Source organism: Rattus norvegicus, chromosome 11, assembly GCF_036323735.1.
Source record: "Rattus norvegicus strain BN/NHsdMcwi chromosome 11, GRCr8, whole genome shotgun sequence".
Classification (NCBI taxonomy): Eukaryota; Metazoa; Chordata; class Mammalia; order Rodentia; family Muridae; genus Rattus; species Rattus norvegicus.
The window spans coordinates 26559493-26586356 of NC_086029.1; the positions used below are offsets into that span (position 1 = coordinate 26559493).

The window sequence follows — 26864 nt, forward strand, 5'->3', positions numbered from 1 at the left end:
ATATGCGTGCTGAGCACGTGCAAAGTAAATATTATTATACTAATTCTTTGACTTTAACAGATATGACAGATCAAAAAGAAAACCATGAAAAGATAGTACAAACCATAGTTAAATTAATAATTATCTATGGGTGGGATTTAAGGACTCAGACAAAAACAGATATTACTGAAGGCAAAATTCAATTTTAAATTATTTGCCAGTGTTTAGACAAGATTAGAAACTTCAAAGCTTAAACAATTTTTTTATATTTGTGTTTTGTCTTTGCAATAAGTGAAGATGTTGCTTTTGCTCAGTATTCCATAAGTAGCAATGTAACTATTGTACTGTGATTATAATTCGACTTTTAAATAATTTTTAGTAAGTTTAACAAAATGTAAGTTTTAGAACTTAAAAAATTATGTTATTATGGAATAGATGACTGACAAATATAAGAAAACCCTTCCTATAAAATAATAATATAATACAACTTCTACATTAAAGTTTGGCCTGGGGTTTTAAAATTTAGATTTTTTTTTTTAAAAAAAATACATGATAGTTTGGACACTGTGAGCTTAATAGCATGAGTATTGTGGTTCTGATAACATAACTGTTGGAGTCTTCTGTTAACAGTATGTATAGACATATGTTAATAGTATGTATGTGAAGACACAGCTGACCCATTTTAAATTCAGGAAGTATCAAGGATTTGATGGCTTATGATGTTCTTATAAAATAGAGAACTGCCTACTTCGACCATGTGGAAAGCTTTGAAAATCCCCAGGCTGAGCTCTTCTCAACACTCCTGTCTGGTTGTATCATGTACTGCGAATCAGATCTGGAAAGTAGTAAGATTCTTGTGGAAAGCATATTTCTACTGTTTGGATATGTTTCCATGGAGATGGGTCACAACCAGTTTTAATATTTACGGAACGGTGCTTCGGTCTGCTGTAAATTCAGAGCAAATGTTCACCAGTGACAAGAACCAGAAGAATGCCATACATTTTACGAACTGTTAATAAGTCCGTAAACTGATTGTTTTGTAGCCAAAACTCTGTTACTACTGGCATTGGCTGACATTCCAATTTAGATTTCTCCTTTTAAATGAGTCTGTTTAAAAGGAATAGCTCTGCTCTTGGACTATTTTTATTCAAAGGATGGTATCAGATTTCATTTATGGAGCAAAGTTCCAGGGTGTAAAAGGGATAGAATCATACCGTTGTTTCTCTGCTGGGGATGAAAACAGTGCTCCCTGCTTTGGGATCAGTGCTTATTTCTAGCAGCAAATATACAAAGAAAGAATCACTCTTGTATTATCTTATCAAATGTTGTTCTCCTGGTTCTTTGATAGCAAATGCTAAATTGGACAGTCTAAGGCTTATGGCACGTGATGTCATGTTGTGGAAATTATCTCTGTCTCTAGAACATTGTGCTCTTTCCAAATGGATACAATTCAGATCATATCTGAGAAATTCTAAATTAGAGAACATCGTGCATATGAAATGTTTACCACTGCGCTGTAGTAATGCTTTGCAAATGCAGTTTTTACACTAGTCTACTTCTTTACATACAAAATAACTTTTGGCAGAATCATTGAACAGGTTCACTATTTGTTGGATTAAATAAACTCCTAAGAAATTCACATATAAAGACATAAATCCTTCCATCAAGAAATATTAAATTATTGAAGACACATATATAGAAACCAGGTAGCTATAAACACCAACAACCTTTAAGTGACTAAATGCAAGAGTTTCCAAGCATGCATATCGAGATGTTCCAGAAAAATGGTTGGTCAATCACTCCGCTTGAAATGAGTTCGAGCCCAACAGGAGACCCAGGGCCTTGAATAGCAGAAGAGAGGAAGGACTGCTGTTAGACTGAGGATGGGATCTTAGGGATAAGTCCTCAGCAATGAAGAGCATTTACTATTTTAATGACTCATATAGGATCAGTGATCTCCAGAGAGCATCCAGGCATATGTTGACCTGCTGTACACTGAAGGTCTGACTGTACATCTTCGATCAATGGAGTCCGTTCATATCTGATAACAGACCATGTGTGAAATGACTTCTCACTGGTCAGTTAGCAACTGGTAGAAGTTTAAATGTCCTTGTTTGAGTTTTTAACCCAAATCAAGGACTGGTGATTTCTTCTTCTGTTCCCTGAACATTAATTAGACCATCAGGTCTAAGAAGGGAGAATAAGATATCTAGAGAATAAAGCGATTGGAATTGTTCTTAATCCTATAATGGAGAAAATGAGACATCTGCCAGAAAATGAAGAAAATACATTTTATAGATCACGTATTGTGTCTATTGCACTGAGGGGCACACAACAATGAAAGCTTATCTATATATTTAAATTCATAGGAAAGCAATATACAGAACAGAACATGGAAGTTTTCTCTTATATTTTTGGTTGTGAGCCTAACCTTTAATGGCTGAGCCATCTCTCCAGCCCAAGTTTTCTCATTACTAGGATTTCAGAAACATGTGATGGCTAGGCCAGTGAAACGTTGCCTGCTTTAGGAGTCTTAATGGGAGTCGAAAGCACACAACTCTCTAAAAATGTGTGTGATATAAATCCCTAGAGCTCTCGATGCATGTCACCAGCTTTGTCACACATTCCTTGCTAAAATGTAGGCCTTTTCTGTATTTAGTCAAGACCTGGAATTTCTGTAATTATTGCCAGAGTAGATACCATTAAATAGAATACAGTCCCTCCAGGGGATAGGACAAGATTGACATTTCTCAACTGAGGGATGTTATCTTAACAGGGCATCATGTGACAAAAGCTTTCGACTGCTCAGCTATAGAGAGATATTTTTAAGTGTAAATAACACGGGGGAGGTTGATCATTTTTCAGTTTAAGTTTAAGGAATGCATATTCTAGGATAAGGGTATTATAGATGTGGCTAGCTTTCTACAAGCAGATCCTTGTTTTTATTTGCCATAACCTTAATTATGGTCAGAATTACAGCCACCCAGGTGCAGGTCACAGTGACAGATAGTACTGGCTCAGTTAAAGATCCCAGAATTCATCGACAGATAGTGCTGGTTCAGTTAAAGATCCCAGAATTCATTCCACAACCCAGGCACACGCCGGGGACTTTACACAGTTTATAACTCTAAAGGGCCCCTTTCCCAAAACAAACGACTGAAAACACACTTCATCTACAACATTCTTGTTTTGAGCACTAAGTCTAATCCAAATACAGAAAAACCAAGGGTTTGGAACATTAGGGAAAAGGCCAGTAGGCATTTCGGCACACTTTCATTGGTCTAAGGATTTAAATACGGATCTGGACTCTCAGTTAATTACATATATTTCTAAGTTGAAACGCTGCTGAGATTGTTTCAATAAGTAGGTAAAACAATTAAGACTGTTTAAAAAAGCATTTGTAAAGCACATAAATGCATCCCCTACAACAAGTTTACCCTCCACCAAAGACTTGGCAAATCTGTCTACAGTGGGAGAAGGTTCACTTGATTCAGCCCTTCCAGGGAATTACAAGCACACCGAATTCATTAATCACCCAACTCCTTTAGGCGCAAAAATTAGTCATAGGCTGGTTGTGCATTCCCTTGGGAACATCAAGCTGTAAAGGAGTTTGCAGTAAATTAACTGCATGTGATTTTTTTCTACCAGGAAGTAGCATCAAATATAGTTAACAGAATCAAGATGTACAGCAGGTTGGGAGCCACGATTTTCACACCTAAAGACTGTGAGTGATATTATTTGTCACCCTAACTTTTGTGATATTAGGTAACTATGTGTTCTTTTTGCCTCCATAGGATTAACTGTTTGTGGACATTACCTGAAACTATCAAACCTTGGGCACATTATATTTCGGAATAACTCAAATTACTTGAGACTAGGAATTGGCCTTTAAAGTTTTCCCTCTAGATATCTTGAAAAGAGTCTCCATATTTTTCCTTTTCCCAAAGTTCTTGGATAACATTTATGGCATCTGTTGGTTTCTTGTTTGAATTTAGTCTCATCTTTACTTCCTGTGTCCTTGCTTTCACTGACTGCTATAATCGAAAAGTTCAAGTTATTCATCTCCTAAAATAATCGATCTACAGGTGATTGCTATTACGTGGGTCTGTGGAGAACTGTTTGGGGAGGTAGTCACAGCTGTTTGTAAACTGTCCCATGAAGAATAAGACTCTTCCATTTAAGCAGGACAGTCTGTTTAATAGAAGTTTCATAAAGGCATCAAGTTTTCAAATGATGTACAAGTTGTCTGTAAGAAGCACTTATTCCCATTGATATATGTACAAAAAGCTGCCAAAAAATGAGATCAAAACAAAGATAGGGTTTCCTTTTCTTCACCATGGTTGTTCAAATGTAACATACATACACATATACATATACACACACATATACATATATACACACATATACATATATATGTATATATGTATATATATATATATATATATATATATATAGAGAGAGAGAGAGAGAGAGAGAGAGAGAAAGAGAGAGAATTAAGTGAGTTCATTAAATGACTTTGAAATAGAAAAGTGTTTCCCTATGTTAGGATCCAAGGAAGCCAGAGTGGCTTTACTCATCAAAGTGTTGGGTCCTTTTCCTGTTTAAATAGAGACTTTAGGATGGAAATGTGCTAATTAAGCCAATTCACACTGAGGTGTGAATGACTGCAAGCTTTCTTTACCCACATTGAAAAGGGATAGCTGTATTTATTTTTCTAAGAAGGTCACTCACCCAGCTTTAGCTAGAAGAATTTCAAGTACTATGTTAAAGTCACATTAAAGGCATTATATGATGTGAGGGAATTCATTGTGGGTAGTGATCTAGAAGAAATAAGAGTTAATTTTGAATGATACATCTGTGACTTTGCAGATATTTAAATTTTAATTTCTCAAATTTTTTATTACTTGAGTTAGCACGATGGAATGATATTTTGTTTACATTGCTAATTTTTTTATTATTTTATGAGAGAATTAACACTGAAAGTAAGTTGTTGGCCTTGTTAAAAATTGGGTAGGACAAACAAAGAGACTTTTGGAAATTTTAAAATATGCTTCGGTATTTTTTCAGCAATTTAGCTTTCTAGCAAAGAACACTTCACAGTTCTTGGATTATTGATAGAAAGTGGTCCCTGCTCAATATCAAGACCCTGAAGTGCAGGCAATATTGTTTTCCTGGGTCAAATGTGTTTGTTCTTGCAGGGGAAAATGTTTCTTTTCAGCATCAAGGAGCACAAGCTTATGTACAGAAATAACAGAGTTTTCTTATTTTCAAAGAAAATTTGACTTCTAGCCTAAACTTTATGTCATTTGCAAAAAAAAAAAAAAAAAACAAAACAAAACAAAAAAACAAAACCACAGCCTAAGCACAAGGTAATTTTTTTCACTAAATTATGGATTGACACCTCAATTTTTCAAGAGACTGCTACTATTTTTACCAAGGAGACATTAAAGAACCCCTCAAGGTTGTAGCTCAGGGATGGTCCCAGGTTGCTGTAATTTAGAAAAGTAAAGCCTCGAGTTTAAGATTTGATTTGGGGGAAACAAAATATGCTATTTATGAAATTTTATATTTATGAAATACACGTGTATTTAGTAATATGTTCATGGCCTTGAGGAGCTTTGGGAAGTGTTCAAAGTGGCAAGTGAAAAGATGGGAGTGAGAGTAGCCAAGCTCCAACTCTTTCTGGCTGTCCCTTCCGTGAGGGAGCAGTGAAGAGATGAGTGGTGTGTGATTCAAACATGCATTGCTCTCCCAGTGGAAGAGTATGTCGTGTTCACAGAGTCAAAAAGTGTGTGTTTGTAGATGGACAGAACTTTCTGATCAGAACCAAAACCAAGTGTCAGCCTTGAAAACCGGGAGTCTGTATCTAGACATGTATTTATGAGAGGGGAGCACTTTTCACTACATATTTTCCCACATGTACAACAGAGTATGTGATTAAAGGCTCTCACATAGCCCTGGCTTTGAGGATATATGACTTCAAAGTTGGGGTCAGCAGCCTTCCCGGAATGAAGAAGACAAACGCAGGGTTTTGAACGAAGACATAGTTGTTTGGGAGAGTTGAAATCTTTCTACTTCCACTAATGATCTACTTACTTAATTTCTAATGGGCAATCAATAAATGTCAAGAGACCCATGATGTGCATATTAATAGGCTAAAAGCATAATATACTAATTTAACACCAGGGATTTATTGGTATTTTCCATGGTAAAGGCTTTTTCTCTTTGCTTTTCTCTGGGTTGCCAGTTTCTTATAGCCTCAAACTCCTCAAAACTCAATGAATCTCATGACAAAAAGCAAAGCAAAACCAAACAGCACCGTACAATCCTGATTTATACAACCTCCCTCAATAAACAGAGAAATCCCGGCTGAAGGTGGCTATAAAACATGGACAATCACAGCAGGGGACTTGACGCTTCTAACAGCAGAATCAGGCCAAGGCTCCCCCTCCCCTTGTAGGACATCTATGGAAATATGGAAATACGGTGCATAGCTCTCTTCAGCTAACATCTTTGACTTTCCTGATCCTTGACTCCCAGAGCACAGGCTACAGTTAAAAAAGGATTATTTTTTTGTAGGCTTTGTTGCTAGAATATGGACAATATTTCATTGTAATTGGTATTGATGGCTTAAAACTGCATCCAGAGAGTGGAAACTAGAAAACAGTGCATACTTGGGGACACTATTGCCTTTAGATTAATTACTTCTATGATTTAGAATGTTGCGCATCAGCCTGTTATGCAAAGGTTTCAATTAACTCTTTTTTTTTTTTTTTGGAGAAAAAGAAGGGTTTATTTGGCTTAGGTGTCTACTCATAATTCATCCTCAAAAAAAGTCAGTAAAGGAACTTAAGGGTGCTCTGAACCTTGAGGCAGAAGCTGATGCAGTGATCATGGAGGTGTGCTGCTTACTGGCTTACTTACCATAGCTTACTCAGCTTGCTTTCATATAGAACTCAAGACTACAGGTCCAGGAGTGGTCGTCAAAGGGCAGTACCATCAATCCCCATTAACAGCTAATTAAGAAAATGTCTTACATTTTCTTACAACCTGCCTACAACCTGATCTTATAAAAGCATTCTTTTATTATTATTGTTATTATTATTATTATTATTATTATTATTATTATTATTATTAACTTGAGTATTTCTTATATACATTCCGAGTGTTATTCCCTTTCCCGGTTTCCGGGCAAACATCCCCCTCCCCCCTCCCCTTTCTTATCGGTGTTCCCCTCCCCATCCTCCCCCCATTGCCGCCCTCGCCCCAACAATCTAGTTCACTGGGGGTTCAGTCTTAGCAGGACCCAGGGCTTCCCCTTCCACTGGTGCTCTTACTAGGATATTCATTGCTACCTATGAGGTCAATTAACTCTTTACCGTCATTTCCCACAGAAAGAAGCAAGCTTCCATGGTCCTTGGTATGTGACAGTAACAGCACTGGGGTGCACACTGAATATCGAGATTTGACAAACAATGCTGCGTACAATTTGCTGCCTTAAACTCGGACAACTTGATGTCATTTACACTAATTTATGCTTCTACCTTCTATCATTTTGCATGGGTTGTATGTTTCTTCCCCATATGTCATGGCTAGAAAAACATAGATGAAAAAGTAAGTAGCTTAATGAATGTTGATCTAAGACTTTCCAAGTTGAGAATTTTAGAGAGAGATGAGGGATACAATGAATGATTGAATGATCTCACCACATTAATATGTCCTTTCATGCTGCATTGCAGTCTTGCATTTTATCTCACCTTTTAGTACAGAGGAGACAACAAGAAACAAAAGCAAAACAACTTCTCAAGAAGCTTTGCAATTTCAGTTGAAAAAGTCGGACAGGACAGTAATAGCTGTAACCACTCTGAGGTCCATCGTGTCTCACAAGACTAAACGAAAGCACACAATTAAAGCATCCGCTCATTTACATCCATGACTATTTTGGCAATAATAAGACTCAGGAGAAATGAGAGTGAATAATTGATTAGATGTAAGAGAAAGGTAAGCATAACCTCATTCACGCATCTTCTCTAACTCAGTACCTGTAGACACGCATGCCTGCCCACGCACATGCGCATGCACGCACGTCCACATACGCACAGAGTTAACATTTGACATCTGCTATGAATCACTTTTGCTGAATTACTGTTGATTCTTACCTCTGACATCTTTCTCCTTTGTCTTACATTAGTGCTTTTTTACCAAATTACCTTATTATTAAAACGTTGTCAACAATAGGAGTGAAGCAGCCTATAAACACGGTATATGTCTCGTTTAATGTTGTGCTACAATATAGTACTCAGAGACACATGTATATGTATGTTTCATAATTTACATAGAAATCTAAAACAATGGCACGACATATATTTTATCTGAAAAAGTGGATTGGTAGTTTTGGAAAACTTCCATATTGCATCCTAATGCTACCAAGAGACAGCAGTGATTCCACAGCTTAGTCTTCGCCTGGTATATTGTGCCGTACGTCAGCTGGGCAATGATACTGCTTAGGCATATAATCAGCCTTCACCAATCAGTGCAACTGACAGCTAATGTAAGCTTTCTGAGCCTCCAGTTGCAGATGTATAGAAAAGGTAATGTGACATTGTATGCAATGTTCTTAAATGGCAGGGTTAGTGTAAGATCTCGGTTACCATTACAGAACATGCATGTACCTTCTCTCTCTAACACAGTAAAGTTTTTATATTAAGCGAGGGTTTTCTCTATTGGTAAATTACCAATTCTTCTATTCCTCAGTGGAAACAACAGTGGGGTAATTTTAGTATTTACTTTTAATCACATGGATTAGGACCTTAGGGAGATAAGGAATCCGAAGAAATAGGACACGTGTGTACTGTCAGCCGTGGACTACTACACAGTATTTGATGCTGTGTCCATTCATTTTTTGAAAATCACAGCAGGGGACTTGATACTTCTAAGAGCAGCATCAGGCCAGGGCTCCCCCTCCCCTTGTAGGACATCTATGGAAATACAGTGCATAGCTCTCTTCAGCTAACATCTTTGGCTTCCTGATCCTTGACTCCCAGAGCACAGGCTGCAGTTAAAAAAGATTTTTTTATAGGCTTTGTTGTTAGAACAAAGAATCAAAGACAGTAATGTCCCCGGCCTCCTGAAACAAAGAAAATTATTCCCCTGGGGTGGCAGGGGTATTAGAAAGCTGATCTCCACTGGAGAAGCAGGGAGAAATAGGAAATAAAGCAACTGATGGGGTGGGGGTGAGGAGGAAGAGAGAGACAAGCAGGGAAAATGATAGGAAAGAAGGGAGAAAGGAAGGAAAAATGAAGGACAGGAGGGAGTAAGAAAGGAAGAAAGGAAGGGAAGGAGGGAAAGAAGGAATGACAGAGGGAAGGATAATATTTCTTTTCCTGTGTCTCTGACTTTAATAATTGCTCACACTCCACAATGCGACCTAGGTAAATTATTGATGGAGTTTTTGTGGAAAGTGCTTTTCAGCTGGACTTATTCGCATAATTGGCTCAACTCTCAATTTACTTCTCCTCCGTGGTGGGGTGTTGGCCAAAGAGGATTCTTGGCAACTAGCCATTCCCTTCCTGACCTCTTCAGAATCAGGTTAGCCACCGCTGGAATGACATGCTTTAAAGTGTTTTTATTTGGTTCTTGGCGATACTGGGAAGAACATACTCAAAATGATACCTTTTGGTTGATACAAATGAGCACTAAATATGATTACTTTAAAAAACATCTGTTCTCAGAGAGAAGATGAGAGGTGTTCTAGCGGCCTTTCTGCACAAGGTGAAGGGTTGCATTTGTTTATTGTGAGGTATTCCAAACCAATCTAATCCAGTCTGTAGATGCATTCCCAAAGTAAGAGGAATAATTTTCAAAGCAGAAGAATACATGGTGAAAGTTATTTCAACTAGTCATTTTGATATTGTTTTAAATTCTACATGTTTATAAAAAGTTAAATAACTAGAATATTATTAAAATGCTTTTCATTCATTACGTGCTTCCATGAAACATTTTTTTAACTTGTAAACAAAATGAAATTCATCATTTTGAGGAACTTGAAATTATTCCCAGAGGCCTATCCATTTATGCAGAAATTAACTTGGTAATTAACAATGACACAAAGAATCTTGGAGAACTGGCGTGTCATTTTGTGAGGAGAGACTGGAGGTGAGAGATTTACCAGTTCTTAGTAAATAGGTTCCAGCTGAATGTAAATTTAAATTCCATGTAAAAGACTTGGGAGATCAGGTTAATTTTTCTAAGGTGCCTGAATTCTTTTGCACTCCTTGACTCTTCCAATGAAAGTATACAAATACTGGAATTCTGCCTTGCCTTTTATGATTCCTGTTTTCCAAAGAGAAAGGAGGCAGAGTAAATCCAGCTAGAAGGCAAGGAACTTAGCCATAAAGCCTGATGAAGATTTCAATCAAAGAGAAGTCACAGATGGAGCTTGGAGAGAGAAAATAACACCGTGGCACAGGCATCCCCCTCCCCCACTGCACGGCAGGGAGGAACTTAAACAAAATGGAGAGTGCGAATAGGTCCGCGAAAGCATGTTCTTTGTAAATGGTCAAGATCTCTAGAGAGTAGTGGATTAAATTGCAGATATTATCTAGCTAAACCCCAAATCATAAAAGCATGAAATTAGTAATTGACTCAATTTGCCTCATTTATTAGTAGCTCAGACCTCTGCTTGAATTAATATTGCCCAATGGAATTTCAAGCATTGGTGACATGGCATATCATGACAGAGATTAGCGCCTGCTTCTATTACTGTATTTCAAATACCCCACATCCTCCAATTAGGTTAGCTCTAATCTAATATGCATGCTTTTGGCACTTTCATTGTCAATCAGAGGCGACAGTGATTTTTTTTTTAACCTCATGTTCATGTTAGGCAATGTGGGGCTGTGCATTCTACTTTAATGTGGCCAGATCGGCTAGACATTGATTATTCGCTGGGCTAGGAGTTTAGGTATTTTATTTCCTATTGGCTTCAATCAGATACAGTAAGTGTAATGTATTTGTGCTCATATTTTCATGTGCTAATGATTCATCTTTCATATGAATATGCACATGCATACGCTTTGGTTTAAAAATCAAGGTTAATCTATTTTTTAAAGCAAATTTCCTTTTAGGATAGATAAAATAATTTAAATTTTTTTCGCTTAAAAATTGAAAAGGTTAATTGAGATAATGCCAATTGTTTTCATAGACATCAGGCCTCTATGGCAATGAATTAAAGAAAATTATGATGCTTTTTCCGATGAGTAAGTAACTGAAAATAGAGGTTTTGGTAGAAGTCATGCTTTCTAGTAGTCCAATAAAGCTTAGTTTCATAACATCATAGTACGTTTGACCTGAATCTTGAGAGCACAAACGTAAATCTTGAAGGAGTGACTTCACTTCAGAAACTCAATCCACAGCAATCAGTACCAAGCACAGTCCACATTCTGCACCTTGGACTTCATCAGTTTAATCCCTGACCGATGGACGCTGTTCAGGGAACCATTTGCATTGATGCTTTGCCTCTCTATTATATGGAGCCAGCATACTAACAGGAATAAAACGTCTATTTCTTCTGTTACAGAGCGATAAGAAAGCAAACAATGCCAAAATACATAAAACTCAGGCAGCATTGAAGCCTGTATGGGCTTCAAATGTGCATTATTTAGACATTGACTTTACAAGAAAAGAATGGTCTCAAATTTTTAAAAAAGGGTTTAAACAAAACTCCAGCCAAAATTTGTATTAAGAGAGGGGAAGTGATCGTAATGAATGTCCTTGCTGTAAGATATTTCCAACAGAATTAATGACCACCCGGAGTTAATGGCCCTAGGACCACAGGCTCTTCAGTTGATCATTAATCCTCAGGAAATACTGGCATCGGATATGTTATTGTTGAAACTATATATAGCTAAGAGTTCTACTATGTTCTTTCACTGACGCTTAAGTTATATGCCACCTGTTGAATCAACGTTTAAGGTGGACTTAGCTAATTCCTGCATAACATGAGCTGTTTCCTGGCAATAATTATCATACTGATTTTGTCACCTTAAAGCCAGAAATAGTTCTAATTTCTATGATGGGTCACAGTGCTTTCATTTCATGATTTCCTAGCCACTATTTTTGAAAGCTCATATTTTATTATTTTTAATTTACAAATTTATTATCATGGCATGCATATCTGTGTGTGTGTGTGTGTGTGTGTGTGTGTGTGTGTGCATGTTCTGTGTACAGGTATAAGTGGGGGGAATGTGTGAGATGTGAGTGTGTGTGTTGGGGGGTAGTATGAGTGAGGTGTGAGTGTGTATGTGAGAGCCTCTGTGTGGAGACCAGAAGATAACTTTGTTTAGCTTGTTCTCTCAATCCGTCTTTACCTAGGCTATAGGGATAAAAATCAGGTTCCATGATTGCATTTAAGCTATTGCTAAACTATCTTGATTCTCCAAAACCAAAACACGTATTTTAAAGCCACTCAGTATAGTACATATTTTAACTGAATTCTACTATGTAATAAATTTAAAATGTGAGCATTAACTAAAAGTTTAAAATTGTTGATTTTAGTAAATTTACCAAAGTAGACTCTCCATAAATGTGAAACTGAAGTTGGAGCTTTAAAAGTTTATGTCTACTGATAACCAGTATCATCATTCTACATTACTAATAATTACATTGTTTGTGTTATGCTAGTTCTATAATGGCATTCCTGAATTTGATACGGGGTCTGATAACACTTCTTCAACAGTTACAGACCTGAAGCAGCTGGAAGTTTTAGTTCCAGTGTGGGAAGCAGAACACAGGAGGGAGAGAAGGGGTGTGGCCAAAAGGGAAACAACCAGTTTCATTCTGATGTAATAGCTCAGAGTCTAAGTTTAACAGTAATATAGCTCACACAGTCATCCTATAATTCCTATGAAATGCAAGGGGCTCAAGAACATCACAGGAATCTTCAAAAAGGAAAAAGTTATGATCTTTAGTTTTTCGTTCTAAAAAGGACAAATCTGGGGAACCTGCCTCCCTTCTTTCCATTGCTCACTGTGATGCAGAACAATCAGGAGAGAGTTAAATTGAATAGATGCTCAGGTCACTGGGTCAAAATTCTGGGTTGACTTGAACCTGAGTTATAGTGAACGTTTGCATTCCTGGGCTATATTAATTAATTTATCAACTGATTTTTCATGACTATTCAATTCTTTTTTTAACTAGAAAACAATGACAGTTTAGACACCGATGCTACAACAATTCAATAGGCACATGTGAAAAGAACAAAGTTGGACTTTTGTCTTCTACCACACACAAATGTGAAGTGAAAATGGACCACAAGCCTCAGGAAATGAGGAGGAGACTCATAGTAGAAAAGGTGGAGTTAATATTTAGTGATACGTTTTATGAATTAGGAAATAAATCAATGATAATAAAACCTAGAAAATACACTTCATCAAGATGAAAAAAATGCTTTGCTTTATAGCGCAGCTTGAAGAAGGTGGGGGACACAGCCTATAGAATAGGAGAAAATGTCCACATCACATACAATCTAATTAATGACAAATGTGTAAAATATAAATATATAAATCAATCTCAATCATGAGACATAAATTTTACCAATTAAAAGAGAGACAAAGACCTGAAAAGACTTGTTTCGATAATGATATGTGTATGACCAATGGTCACACGGCAGTCCTAGTCGGTAGAGGGAAGGCTAAAAGAAAACAAATGGAGATATGGCTTCCCATCCACTAGGATGCTTATCGTAAGGCCCAATCGGGCAAGGAACCCAAATGCAGGGCTTGCCTGGGCAACAGAGTAAGTTCAAAAATATTCTTAATAACTTGTCTCAAATTCAAAGTAAGAGGAGGGAGAAGTATATGCTTCAGCCACTCTGGTACATGTCAGTCATGTAGAGGACAATTTATTTAATCACCACTAAAAGAAACAAATGGAAGAAACAAGAAGGGAGACGGGGAGAGAGAAGAAAGGGTATGGGTAGGGAGGAGGGAGAAAGAGGAAAAGGAAGGGATGAGGGAGAGAGAGAGGAGGCAGGTTACAAATCTCAACCTGTTGCCCACTACCAACTGCCGGTAAGAATGTAATATGGTGTATCCACTTGGAAAAGCCGTCTGTCAGTTCCTCAAAGATTAAACTCAGCTTCACTCTAGGACTCAGCTATTTTACTTCAGGCGTACAGACAAAGAAAAAGTCAAAGGGCATGTAAACACACAAAGTCACATATATTATGATCCAATATTCATAATAATAAAATAATAATATGATCCAGGTATCTTTCAAGTTGTGGATGGAACAAAATGGGTTAAAGTCTTAGAATGGAATGTTAGGCAGTAAAAAAGAAATAAAGTAAAAATAAAAATGTCATGTGTGCATGAATGCCCTTTGAAAACATGCTCAGTGGAGAATCCATTCTCCAAAAATAGGATAATACATGAGTATATTTGTAAGAAAAAAAAGGCAACTCTGTCTATACTATATAGGACAAGAAGACGGGGCATCGCCTAAGCAGAGGAAAGAAATTGACATTGAGGGTGAGGGGAAGAAAGCTATCCTTTGGGTGAAGGACGTGCTTTCAATTGGCCGAAATTTGTCACTGGACAAATGCATTTGAAAATATCAAACTATATATGCTAATTGCTAGATTATTGGCAATCGAATCTCAATAAATTGTTGAGAGGGAAGGAGAGAGATAAAGACAGAAGAGGAGATAAAAGAGGCAAAATAAGTTAGGAAAGCAAGGGTGGGAAACACATGGCAATCATTGTGGTCTTCTAATAGTAATATTAAAGCCATTTTCAATGCCATAACTCATTTGCATAGAGAAAGAACAGACTATTTACTTCCATTCATACTAAACATACTTTTCTACTCTGGGGGAAGTAACTCACTGGTCCAACATAGGGACCACTTCATGGGGTCCTAAGCTCTACGAGGGCTGAGGGGATTCCCCTGCTGACATTTTGTTAATGTGATCGCAGTGTGCTGTTGTAGCTCTTCTAGCCTAGTTGTATCTGGCATTTCTGGTTCCGCCATTTTATTTAGAAACTCAAAGGCAAGGATGCGGTGTTTCATTTTTCAGCTTCTTCCTAACTAGCTGAGCTTTGCAGTCCCAGAAGAAGATACAAACACCAGAGAAAGACCAACACAGTCAACTAACCTGGGTCTTTGGGGCTCTCAGAGTGTGAACCGCCAACCAAAAACATACATGGGCTGGACCTAGGCCTCCCCGCTTATATTTATCAGATATGCAGCTTGGCCTTCATGCGGATCCCGAACAACTGGAGCAGGGGCTATCCCAAAAGCTGTTTCCTGTCTGTGGGATATATTCTAGCTGGGCTGCCTTGTCTGACCTCAGTGGGAGGGGAAGCACGTGGCCTAGCAGACTTTTAGTGTCAGAGTCCAGGGATATCCAGGAGGGCCCACCTGCTCACAGGAAAAGGGGAAGAAAGAAGGGAGAAAGGAGGATTGTGGAGGTGGTGACCAGGAGGGGAGCAGTGAGTGGGATGTAAAAAGGGTAAGTGTAAAAAAAAAATAGAGTACTCGATGTTTTCTACGTCACAATTGCAGTATTTCCATAGGTTCAGGGAATCTTCGCTCCCTCAGCTGCTGTGCATCAAGGAGAGGCAGGCAGTTTAGTGAGAGGCCAGCAGTTTAATCCTCTCCTGTACTTACCTAGGCAACAAACTTTAGCCTCAGGAGACTCAGGGACTAAGGAAAGCTGTGTAAACATCACTTCAACACCTCGGGAGACCAGAGAGCAGCCAAGAATGGCCAATAAATTAAACTGTTCTCCACTTGCAGTTTTCCTGGGCCATTTTTAGTGTATTTGATGACTCCGTGAGGCAAGGAAATGTGAGACCAGATGTGTTATTATGCTAGCGTCTTCAAATACAACAAAGACATCCTTCTCTTTAATCTTTGGGCACAATTTGGCATAAGAGAACTTTTGTTAGTTTCAGGGACACATTTCTTTGTTCATATTTAAGATCAATTTCTCTGTAGCTATTAAATCAATGAACGTTTCTTGACCCTGTTTGTAGAAATTTCAAGTTGCTGTGTAGCTTTTACTGAATAAGAGTATGAAGAGAGGGTATATGGCATTCATTGAGAATTGAAAAGCTTGTCGTGTGTGTGTGTGTGTGTGTGTGTGTGTGTGTGTGTGTGTAGGTATGTGAAACCTTGAACATCTTTTCTCAGGTACCTTCATCCTGCTTTAAAAAATAGCATCTTTTTCTCAATTGGAACTTGACGAATTATCTACAAAGACTAACCAATGAGTCACAGGATTCTGCCCCTAAGCATGCCCCATACCATAGTGTCTGCCATTTGTAGCTGGTTGGTTTCTAGGAATTGAATTCGGGTCACTGTGCTTGTAAAGCAAACAGTTTACTAGAAAAGACATTTCCCATCCCATGAGAAGACAGCATACAATATATTTATATGTATATATATATATATATATGTGTGTGTATCGCATAATATATTATAATATATAATATATTACATAATATGCATAAAGTATATATATTATCATTATAAGATGTATACTTATATGCTATATCTATCAGATAGTTTCCACCCAAATATCCCACATTTCCAGTAAAGAGGATTCAGTTCAAGTGTACTCCTCAAATGTACAGTAAATATAATTGAATATTTCACCTAAATCTCTTAAGGTTACAGCTTCCCCCTTATTTAGAGTTCAATAATGAAGTAAAATAATTATAATGATGTCAGTTTACTTTGAGTTCATTCAAAAATTTATTAAATTTTTTTTGTTAGGCAGCATAAAATAATTCCTTGCACCAACAGTTAGTCAAATATAGCTTTCAATAAGCAAGATGATTTCTTACCTTGCCCTCTGTTTATAGTGATGGAAAAGGTCGTCCCTGCCCAAAGTTGATTCACAATAGTTTAAACATTTTAAAACCTATTAACCAGCCCACTCATAAAAATCTATTAGGATTTCCAGAAATTACAAGAAGTACACACTACTTTGTATTTATTCCATCACTTTTTTTTGCACTGAACTTATCATTTTCAATTTCCGATATAATGTATTATGGGCAGTGAATTGGACTTGGTCAGAAAACAACGTCTATGCTGTGCACTGCCAAAAATGATTGAGCCATACAGGGCTCCTGGGCATGCCGTGAACTTGGTAGTTTAAGTCTGATTACTTCAGGCACTGCTTACTTTCCCTTCTGCTATTTGGCTCTGGTTTCGAATTTGCATCCGAGCATTTATATTCGGATGTCATTTCCAGCATGATTGGCAAATGGTGGTATGAAAATATAAAGTCGGGAAGGAAACAGTGTTCAGTAGCAAAGACTTGTGTCAGTATAAGGCGTATATTATTAAAGTGAACACTGAACTTGTAATTGGTTTTAATCACTTGTTATACTTTGACTTTTCACAGGACTGTAAGATAACCACAATAAAACACCATTTTTTAAAAATCAAATTAAGTGTGATGTTTCATATATTTTGTTTTATGTAAAGCCCCGCTCGGCTACAGAATTTATAAAACAAGAGATTTTTCAATTTATCTTCATGTCCTAACTTTTATAAAACATTTCTCAAGTTGTCAGACAAAGCATTAACTGAAGCAGCTTGTAGGGTGGGAAAACACAATGCGCCCAAATAGAAATCAATAGAAAGAGAACCATTATATGTTCTGCCTCTGGCCAGGGGCATCATGGTCCAGACAAGGTTACTAACTGTTATTAAACGTCTTCATTCAGTCAGAGGTGGAGTGGATTCTGAACCCTCTGTATTGTTTGCAGTGGGCTCACTACCTGGAGGTTTGCAGGAAGGGCTAGCCATTATGGGGTCAAGTCAGTTGGGCTTCAGCCAGCTCCCCATTTCCCATCACAAACTATGTGGATTGTAGTGAGAATGGTACTCTATCTGAAAAATGACGCAGAGGGTTCTGAAATGTCACGACTTGAACTGGGCTGTGAGGAAGTAAGACTCAGAATCACACCAGGGAGTCTTTGAGGTCTACATGCAAACAGCATTCGCCCATGTTAGTGTTCACACATTTAATGGTGGTCTTTATAATCTGTCACTTTACTTCAGATTCTATGAACTGAAATATCCTCTGCTGTTTAAGACATATTGTTTTTTGAAATTCACTATGGACTTCCAATCAACCATCAAGGGAAAAGCATGAACGTTTAGTCAGGTGAAGTACCTACCTTTCAAAGAATTAAATTCAACAAGAGACAAGTCTCGAGTTGCCCATATATCCTATCTAAGGATGGCTATTATGATAGTGTCATTAGACTGTTAGAATTCAAGACCATTTGACATTTATATCACAAATATATAACATGTTTTCTGTATCATATATATGTACATATGTGTATATGTATATATATCATACATATGTATATATACACATATGCTGATACATACAAATATTTCAGGCATTTTGTAAATATAATTTAGAAAGGAGGAAGTGTGGATCATTATTCTCTCTCTCTCTCTCTCTCTCTCTCTCTCTCTCTCTTTCTCAATAAGCACTTATGTAGCAAGGGCTGGCCTTGAAATCACTATGTAGATGAAGATTATCTTCAACTCCTGATATCCCTCTCTCTACATTTTAATCATAGGGTTAAATGCATGTCCTTCCAGACCCTTTTTATACAGTGTTGGGGACTGAAACTAGGGCTTAGTATGTGCTTGACAAGAACCCTGCTACCAGAGCATGATTCCTGGAGTAAACTTACTTTTTAAAAATCATAATTAAGTTTATGATTCAATTTTATGCTTGTATTTAAAAAATAATTGTGCTAGGTAGTTGAACTAAAATTTTCATGTGGCCAAAAAGAAAAAAAAAACTTTTAAAAAACCCTATTTCAGAAAGTGTCTTTGTGAAAGAACGAAAATGCAGGCATTTCTTTTTCTTCTAAAATTATGTTAGGAAAAAGAAAGCTCATGGAAATTAGAAGAAGCAAGCCTATTGCCACCCTTAAGTGAATCTGCTGTGTGGTTAAAGGTGATTAAGAGCCGTGGTGCAAAGTCAGCCATTCCTAACATAAGGTCTGAGGCCATCTGTAGGGAAGCTGTCACAGAGATCCCAGAACACTTGTGCTATGAGCTCTACTGTCGACTAAAGTAGATTGCATTGGCCATCTGTGCATGTTAGCGTTTTCCAAATGTGTCTAGATATAAGATCAGATGCAAATTCGTATTTATACACGTCTACACCATAATATCTTGTTATTTTGTGTCTAGTACTCTTTCTGGAATATGGGTGTTAGCTTTATTTTTGTAATTGAAAGAAATTTACATATACAGACTGAGCCGTTACAGAATGGAGAGAAATGACTCTTCACGGTGTACAGTTTTGTCTTTTTGAATGGTATTATTTAGCTAGTCACAATGAGCCATTTCTATGTCATAAAGCCTTGAGAGCTGGTTACCAATACCTGGGGAAGAGGGGCCAGAAACATTTCTGAGGAGAGGAGGCTCCCAAGATTAAAGATGAAAAGCACATTTTTCAGAAATAAATTTGGAAGGGATAAATTAGGAAGTGCAACACAGAAAAAGCAAATGAAATATCAAGAGGCTCCCGTAACACTCAAGAGGCTCTGTCAGAGAGGAACAAATAAGTAAATGAATTACAGAGCCTTTGAGAAACATGAGCTCAGGAACCAGACCATCTGGGTTGTAATCCTTCTGTCTCCTCCTCTGGCTAGGTAACTGATCTTGGCTAAATGACCTTCTTCATGTCTAAACTCTAAAGTTTTTTCTTAAAGAGCTCTCTTCTTTTTAGAGAGCCAAGTAATGAATTATAGAACTTTACCAGGTTCGGTGAATTTCTAGTGTGTAGCACACCAAATATTTTTTCCCATTTAAAAAGTAATAGAGATTTGAAAAGAAGATATTCTATTTAGAATTTGCCTGAACACACCTATGTAGGTATGTTTAATAATATATTAAATATATATTTAAAGGCCAAAAATAGTCCTGAAAGCTTTGTTTATGGGTATAATATATGCTAAAACACTTAGAGATTTCAGATATTTTAAGACTTCTGCATATTTCTATCTTTAAAATAAAACTTTGAATAATATTCTGTTTTAACTATATTAACAAAGGGATGCTAGTTTGTGTGCATGGAAGATTATTCTACCAAAAGGAAACCATGGCTTTCGTTAGCAGATCATCAAATTCAAAACAAAACTGCTACGTGATCGATCATTTGACAAGTACAGCCTCAGTTTCTCTTGCATAGCCATAACTCGGTGTGCTTGTCATTTGAAGCTAGGTTTGTCTTGTACCCATCTACTCAGAGAGACAGCTTATGAAGTTCAATCAAAACCCCATGACAAGGTGATCTCGTCTACACAATTTTGCATTACAGCTTCTGGGACTGGGTTGGGGTAGAGACCTGCCATGTGTCTTTTTCTTTCTCTAATGTCTTACAGTGTTCAAATTGGGAACTGGGTCTTCAGAAAAAGTCATGTTGTGGATTTCCTATGTATTTAATAAGTAGATTGATTGCTGATTATCTCTGGTATGCTGCAAAAAGTGCTCTGTCTCTCTTCATAATGCACATAGACTACTGGATAATTTCTGTCTTTACAGAAGCAACTAGTGGCTTGATTTCTACATTTAAAAATAAGTGTGAATATTATTATTATTTTCGTGGTATTTTATTCGTATTATAGTATTTATGCTATCTATTTTCCCCTCTGAGGTAAAGAAACATGATACTATTTTCATATAGAATTTCAGGCAATAGTAGGCAGAAAATCATATTGCTCTTCAGGTTCTGATCTAAGAATTTCCAACTAGGACTGAGAAAATTCTAATTAAAAGAGAAAAAAATAATGAGGGAAAGGAAGTGTAAGCGTGAGAAGAAAATGTCAAGTTTTTAAAATTTACACTTATTTATTTTAAATAAATGTTTTTAACCTACATATATGTATGTGTATATATAATAAATATATATAATACACACACAATATATACACACATGCACAAACACAGACACATATCACATAGATTCTAGTGTCTGTGGAGGTCCAAGAAGGCCTCAGATCCCATGGAGTCTGATGAGTCATGGATAGTCGTGAGACAACCTACTGATGCTCTGCACCAGTTCCAGGTCCTCTGTGAGGAAGTCAAGGGCTGGCAACAGTTGCACCGTCTCTGCTCCCCAGATATGTTGCTTTTTGACACAGCTGAACTTGGGTTACAACTAACCATCTTATGTGAAGAAACAAACTCTAGCCACAGGCCCTGTCAGCCTGGAGCCTAGAATTACTTCATGGACACAGTGGTTCTGTAGACTGGGAATTAAAGATGCACTTTTCTGTATAAGACTACTAAATTGCCCCTTATAAAACTTTAAAGATAAATTAAAAATGAAGTTTTTTACTTAATATAAGGTCCATAACCATACTTAATCTATGCAAAACAAAACACAAGGTGTTCTGAATATCTTCTCGGAAATTATCTGGTCTTGTGTACACATTTGACATTTTGTACATGTGTACTGAAATGCAATTTAAATAAAACATTCTAGCTGATCCATTTGCAATGTTAATTTTGAATTTCCTATGTTGACTCACTGTCTGAGCCAGACATCACTCCTCATGTATCCTAACCAGATTTCATTCCTGGAAAGATTGCTTTGTTGGTCTCACTTAGCCGTTTTCCATTTTGGATGGATAAGCGTGTGAAAATGGCCGCCAACCCCAGGACCTGTCAGCTAGCCAGCCCACAAGACTCACTTGTATGAAGACATTAGTTTTTCATTTTGTTGAAAAAGACATTTTAGGGTTGATTTAGTTATGGGGTGAGGTCACTTCTCAAATATGCATTGAATAACCCAATTCTTGCTAAAATTATCTCCTGCCCATTTTCTTTTGTTAAATAACATATTATATTTCTTTTTAAGGAATATGTTGTGGCCACACAGTGGCATTTCCTCAAAATTTCTTTTCCCAAAAATAAAGGACATGGTAAAGTTTGGCTCTTGAGAAAGCGATTAGTCTCTGAGCTATAGAGAAAACAAACTGACAACGTGGATAAATGCCTTGCTTTTTAACAGGAGTTTCAAGTGACTATGGCTGGTCACAGCAGAAATTGTAATGAGGGGGTCCGGGAGAATGGTTTTCACAGCAAACCAGCAAAGCGATGGTGGGAATGTAAGAAATGATGGCCATCCCAGAGGAATCTCCTTTCTTACAGCCCTATACTTTGATGCTTTGAATTCTGAACTTTTGAACCACAGTGGTTTTATCTTGTCCCTTTGCTGAGATTTGCAAGGTCCTCATATACCATCGACTGTAATTGTATTCTTAAAATTAAATGATGTGACGATTTCTTTAAGAGAAAGGGCTGTTTCCACAAAATTCTTGAAGCAGCAAACACACACTCCAAAGAACGTCTTGTATGATTGGCTCGGTAGCTGTTTAAGGGAAAAAGCATCCTTTGTTAGACCTCCAAAGCACCAACAATTTATAATAAAGCTTGTAAGTCATTATCAGAGGCTAGAATGTTCTTTATAACTAGGAGAAAGACATAAAGGGAAAAGCTAAAGGAGCAGGAATCAAGAGAAAAATCCCAGCATGTGGCCGGCTGAGGATATACAATTGAAGCTGAATGTATTCTTCAAAAGAATTATTTTTAACAAATCTCTTCTCAGTTTGATATATGATTCAGCAAATGTCCTGGTTCTTGTGTTTTGTGTCTCTTTGGTGCTTAGGGAATACGGGTGTATCCGATTCCCCAGGAATAATAAGATTAGGTTATAGGAACAAATAAAGGGACCATTGCAGCTAAGATCAGTGTCTCAAAGACCCTCTCTGTGCCTTGCCGTCCACTTCAATTTCTGGTTTAATGTAATGAGAGGGCCATAGTTACAAAGGGGCCCGGCATTTCAATTAGTCACTACATTTTAAGGCCTTCGTACTTCCAATAATGATTACTTTAACATTTTTATGTATTAACACATTTAACATATTGAGTCTCATATTTGCAAAAATAGGGTCAAATTTCCTAGCGACCTGATTGAATTCTGCTGTTTTCAGTTATTTTCAAAGCTCACTGAACCACTTGACCAGCCTACCTTACAAACAGCTAAGCAAATTTATTTCTCTTGCTTCGATTCTTTCTTTAATGAATGTATGTTTTCCAATGCGGTAGAATCAAGTCATGAATTATCTAAATTACAGTTCATGTGAATTAAAAAGTGCTCTGTGCTGGGTGGATGAAAACAGTCTCACTACAGAGTTATACAAATATATCTGAAATTAACTTAAAGAATGATTGAACAAAATTATCAACTCAGCAAAAATGTAAAATGTGGAATTTAAAAATAACAGATCTTATAAAAAGGATAACTATACACCAGACACCACATGCTTCATAGAAAATGACCATTAATCATTGTTAAAATTATAATGTTTATGATGATTTTAGACAAACAATACACACCTGATGTAGATTCGTGTATGAGAGCTTACTGAACTGTAATTTGAAAATCCAAATACACACAATTTGGCCTTCATGGAAACTACTCGAATAAGAAAAGGACAAATTGTGATGTGGAACAGATAAAATTTAAACCATTGAGTTTTGTTCTTGTAAATGTTCACCTACACTCCTAGTCATTTAGTTATCTGAATTTTGAGTTTATTTATGCAGGATGCACAATGGTACGAGTAACAACATCTTCAATTCAATACAGGTCATATGCCTGTTATGTGCAGGGTCCAGAAAAGGATATTGATGAGAATTATGCTTCAGTTCTACACTGATATTACACCCCATTTCATAAGTCATACTAACTGTTGTGGTTTGAATACAAAATGTCCTCAAAGAGCACATGTATTGGGGGCACTGTCACCCAGTTTTCAGGGATGTACATGAAGGTTAAGGAACATTTACATACTGAAACTAGCTTGTGACTTTGTGACTTTATAGCGAGGTCACACTTCTAAATTCTCTTTCTGTCTCTGTCTCTCTCTCTGTCTCTCTGTCTCTGTCTCTGTCTCTGTCTCTGTCTCTCTCTCTCTCTCTCTCTCTCTCCCGTAAAATATCATTATCCTGATTCCTTAATACCAGGCCAGCCTCATGCTTTTGCTGACATAGCTGTCCTGTGTGTCCTATGTGATGGATTATAACTCCTCTGAAAGTGTAAGTTACAACGTACCTTTCTTCCTCTAGGCTACAGAAAAGCTAGTAATACACAAATGTTTGTTAACTTTAATTTAAAAAAAACTTAGATTATTTCTAGTATACAGAGTTACATATAATAAATGATAACAAATCCATAAACATAAGATAAAGATAGGGAACCAATTTATGAAGGAAAGTGCATCACATGTGTTCAGTGATTTCCCTGACATTTTTGTGCAACTCGTAGGCACTCATTTCATTCATTATAGAATCTAGAGATACATTTAAATTTATGTATGTAATTTTAGTGCATTGAGAGTCATAGATATTCAGGTTCTCTATATACTTCCTATATCAATCTAAACGTAGGGCATCAATTAAAAAAATCCTGCATATTATGCACAACTTCCAAAGACAAGATATAGAAATCCCTGTCCTTACCCCTAACCTCACCATCAATAGGTTATTTTTTTTTCAATTTCAACTAAGAGGGAAAAACTGTTAAGGAAACTATGTGCTTTAGAAGTCGGCAGTCCTCATTGCTGTCTAGCCTCCATTGAATTACTAGGGGTGTCTGTGTATAAATACAGATGTTTCTTTATCTTTACACCCATCAACACATCAATATAGAAAATGATTAAAACAGAGACTGAAGGAACACCCATTCAGAGCCTGCCCCACATGTGGCTCATACATATACAGCCACCCAATTAGACAAGATGGATGAAGCAAAGAAGTGCAGACCAACAGGAGCCGGATGTAGATCTCTCCTGAGAGACACAGCCAGAATACAGCAAATACAGAGGCGAATGCCAGCAGCAAACCACTGAACTGAGAATAGGACCCCCGTTGAAGGAATCAGAGAAAGAACTGGAAGAGCTTGAAGGGGCTCGAGACCCCATATATACAACAATGCCAAGCAACCAGAGCTTCCAGGGACTAAGCCACTACCTAAAGACTATACATGGACTGACCCTGGACTCTGACCTCATAGGTAGCCATGAATATCCTAGTAAGAGCACCAGTGGAAGGGGAAGCCCTGGGTCCTGCTAAGACTGAACCCCCAGTGAACTAGATTGTTGGGGGGGAGGGCGGCAATGGGGGGAGGATGGGGAGGGGAACACCCATAAAGAAGGGGAGAGGGGAGGGGGTTGTTTGCCCGGAAACCGGGAAAGGGAATAACACTCGAAATGTATATAAGAAATACTCAAGTTAATTAAAAAAAAAAGAAAATGATATAATAGAAGACATCCACTTGATGTGAGAACTAAAATTTGTGGCAGCCACAGCACACTGGGTGGGTTTTCATACATGCCAGTGACTTGTGACCATAAGATATCATTTTATTCCACTTGACACTACAGATGAAAAAGTTCCAAAGTCCCTGAAGATGCTTCTTTTTGATCTACTATAAGCATGTCTAATATTATGTGGCAGCTTACTGATTTCAAGACATTTTATCACATTATTCAAACAATGACGAGGTGAGGTCCTATAATTAGCTTATTTTAATGAAGAGGATGCTATCCATTGAAGAGAGAAAGGATTAGCTAGCTGTCACACACGTGGTTGGAGAAATGTTGGGATTTGAATGCCACCAAAGAGCAGTGACTATACCTTAAAATTAAATCATAATCACTATATTTCTTGACTTTCCACTAATAAGCTGTAGACTTACTCACTTTCTCATTTATTAATGTGCTCATCATGTCTTTATTACCACTACAAGATTGGATCTATGGAGAGATCATAGAATATTACCTTAAAGTATGCTTATGCATCTGCAAGACAGCAATGTGTTGCTGGGCATTTGAGTTTAATCCCTGGGATAGACAAGGTGAAAGAAGAGAACAGACTCCGTGCTTTTTCTAAGCAAGTATAGCAAGCTTAGAAAGGAAAAATATAAAATATATAACGAGTGTTAAAGGGACACCAGGAAGTAAAATGGAGCTGAATCCCGCGTTCAAGGATATTAAATTGAATTAAGGGAATAGTATCCTTGGGGACAGATCCCATCCAACTAAATTTAAGTCTGGACGTGGTAGTACAAACCTTTAATCCCAGGAGACAAAGAGAAGCAGATCTCTGAGTTCAAGGCCAGCCCAGAACAGAGCAAGTTCCAGGTGAAGAAAAACTTAATCCATGACTGGTGGACCACACCTTTAATTCCAATGCTTAGGAGACACTCAGTCTACAGAGCAAGTTCAAGGCCAGCCAAGCATAGATAGTTGGAAAACAGAAAGCTGCTAATAATGTAACAGAACAAGGGGCCCATTTTCCAGCCTCAGAAAGCAGCAGAAATTGAAAGCAGCGTTGGCCACGTGGCTCTGGCTTTAAAGTCCAGAATAGAAGGGACAACTGGGACAATTGATGCTGGTTAGCTGGAGCTAAGAAATTAGTGGTGATTAAAAGGAGACCAGCATCACTGGGGTAAAATCTGGGAAATGTTTTCTGAGATTGCAAAGAAGCTCTGTTCCAGACATAGCCAAGGTTGTACCTCATGCTGCAGCTGTACTTGGTAATGTGTAAGAGTCACCCACGTAGTACTGGTTTTGAGGGTACAAAGGGGTCATGAAGAGCAGCTGAGGCTTGGCACTGTGAGAGGCCATGGAAGGCCATTGGTGAAGGTACAGCCTGAGTTGCAGTTGGCAGCCCAGGACTGAAGGGGTCATGCAAAGGAGTTGAGGCTTTGCACCATGAAGAGAGCCTATGAGAGGCTATTGGTGAAGCCTAGGTGCAGTAGAAGA

The 26864-nt window shown here is 37.5% G+C and overlaps 1 protein-coding gene and 1 long non-coding RNA gene across 32 annotated transcripts in view; both read right to left on the reverse strand.

Moving 5' to 3' along the window:
• The window catches only part of Robo2 (roundabout guidance receptor 2), a 1567832-nt gene that overhangs the window by 543574 nt on the left and 997394 nt on the right, over positions 1–26864 (reverse strand). The gene's annotated exons all lie outside the window — the stretch shown is intronic.
• LOC134480951 (uncharacterized) overlaps positions 13864–26864 on the reverse strand; it is a 20121-nt gene continuing 7120 nt past the window's right edge. Inside the window, exon 2 of the long non-coding RNA XR_010056001.1 lies at positions 13864–22405. This is a non-coding gene — a long non-coding RNA (uncharacterized LOC134480951). The remainder of the gene's footprint in view (positions 22406–26864) is intronic.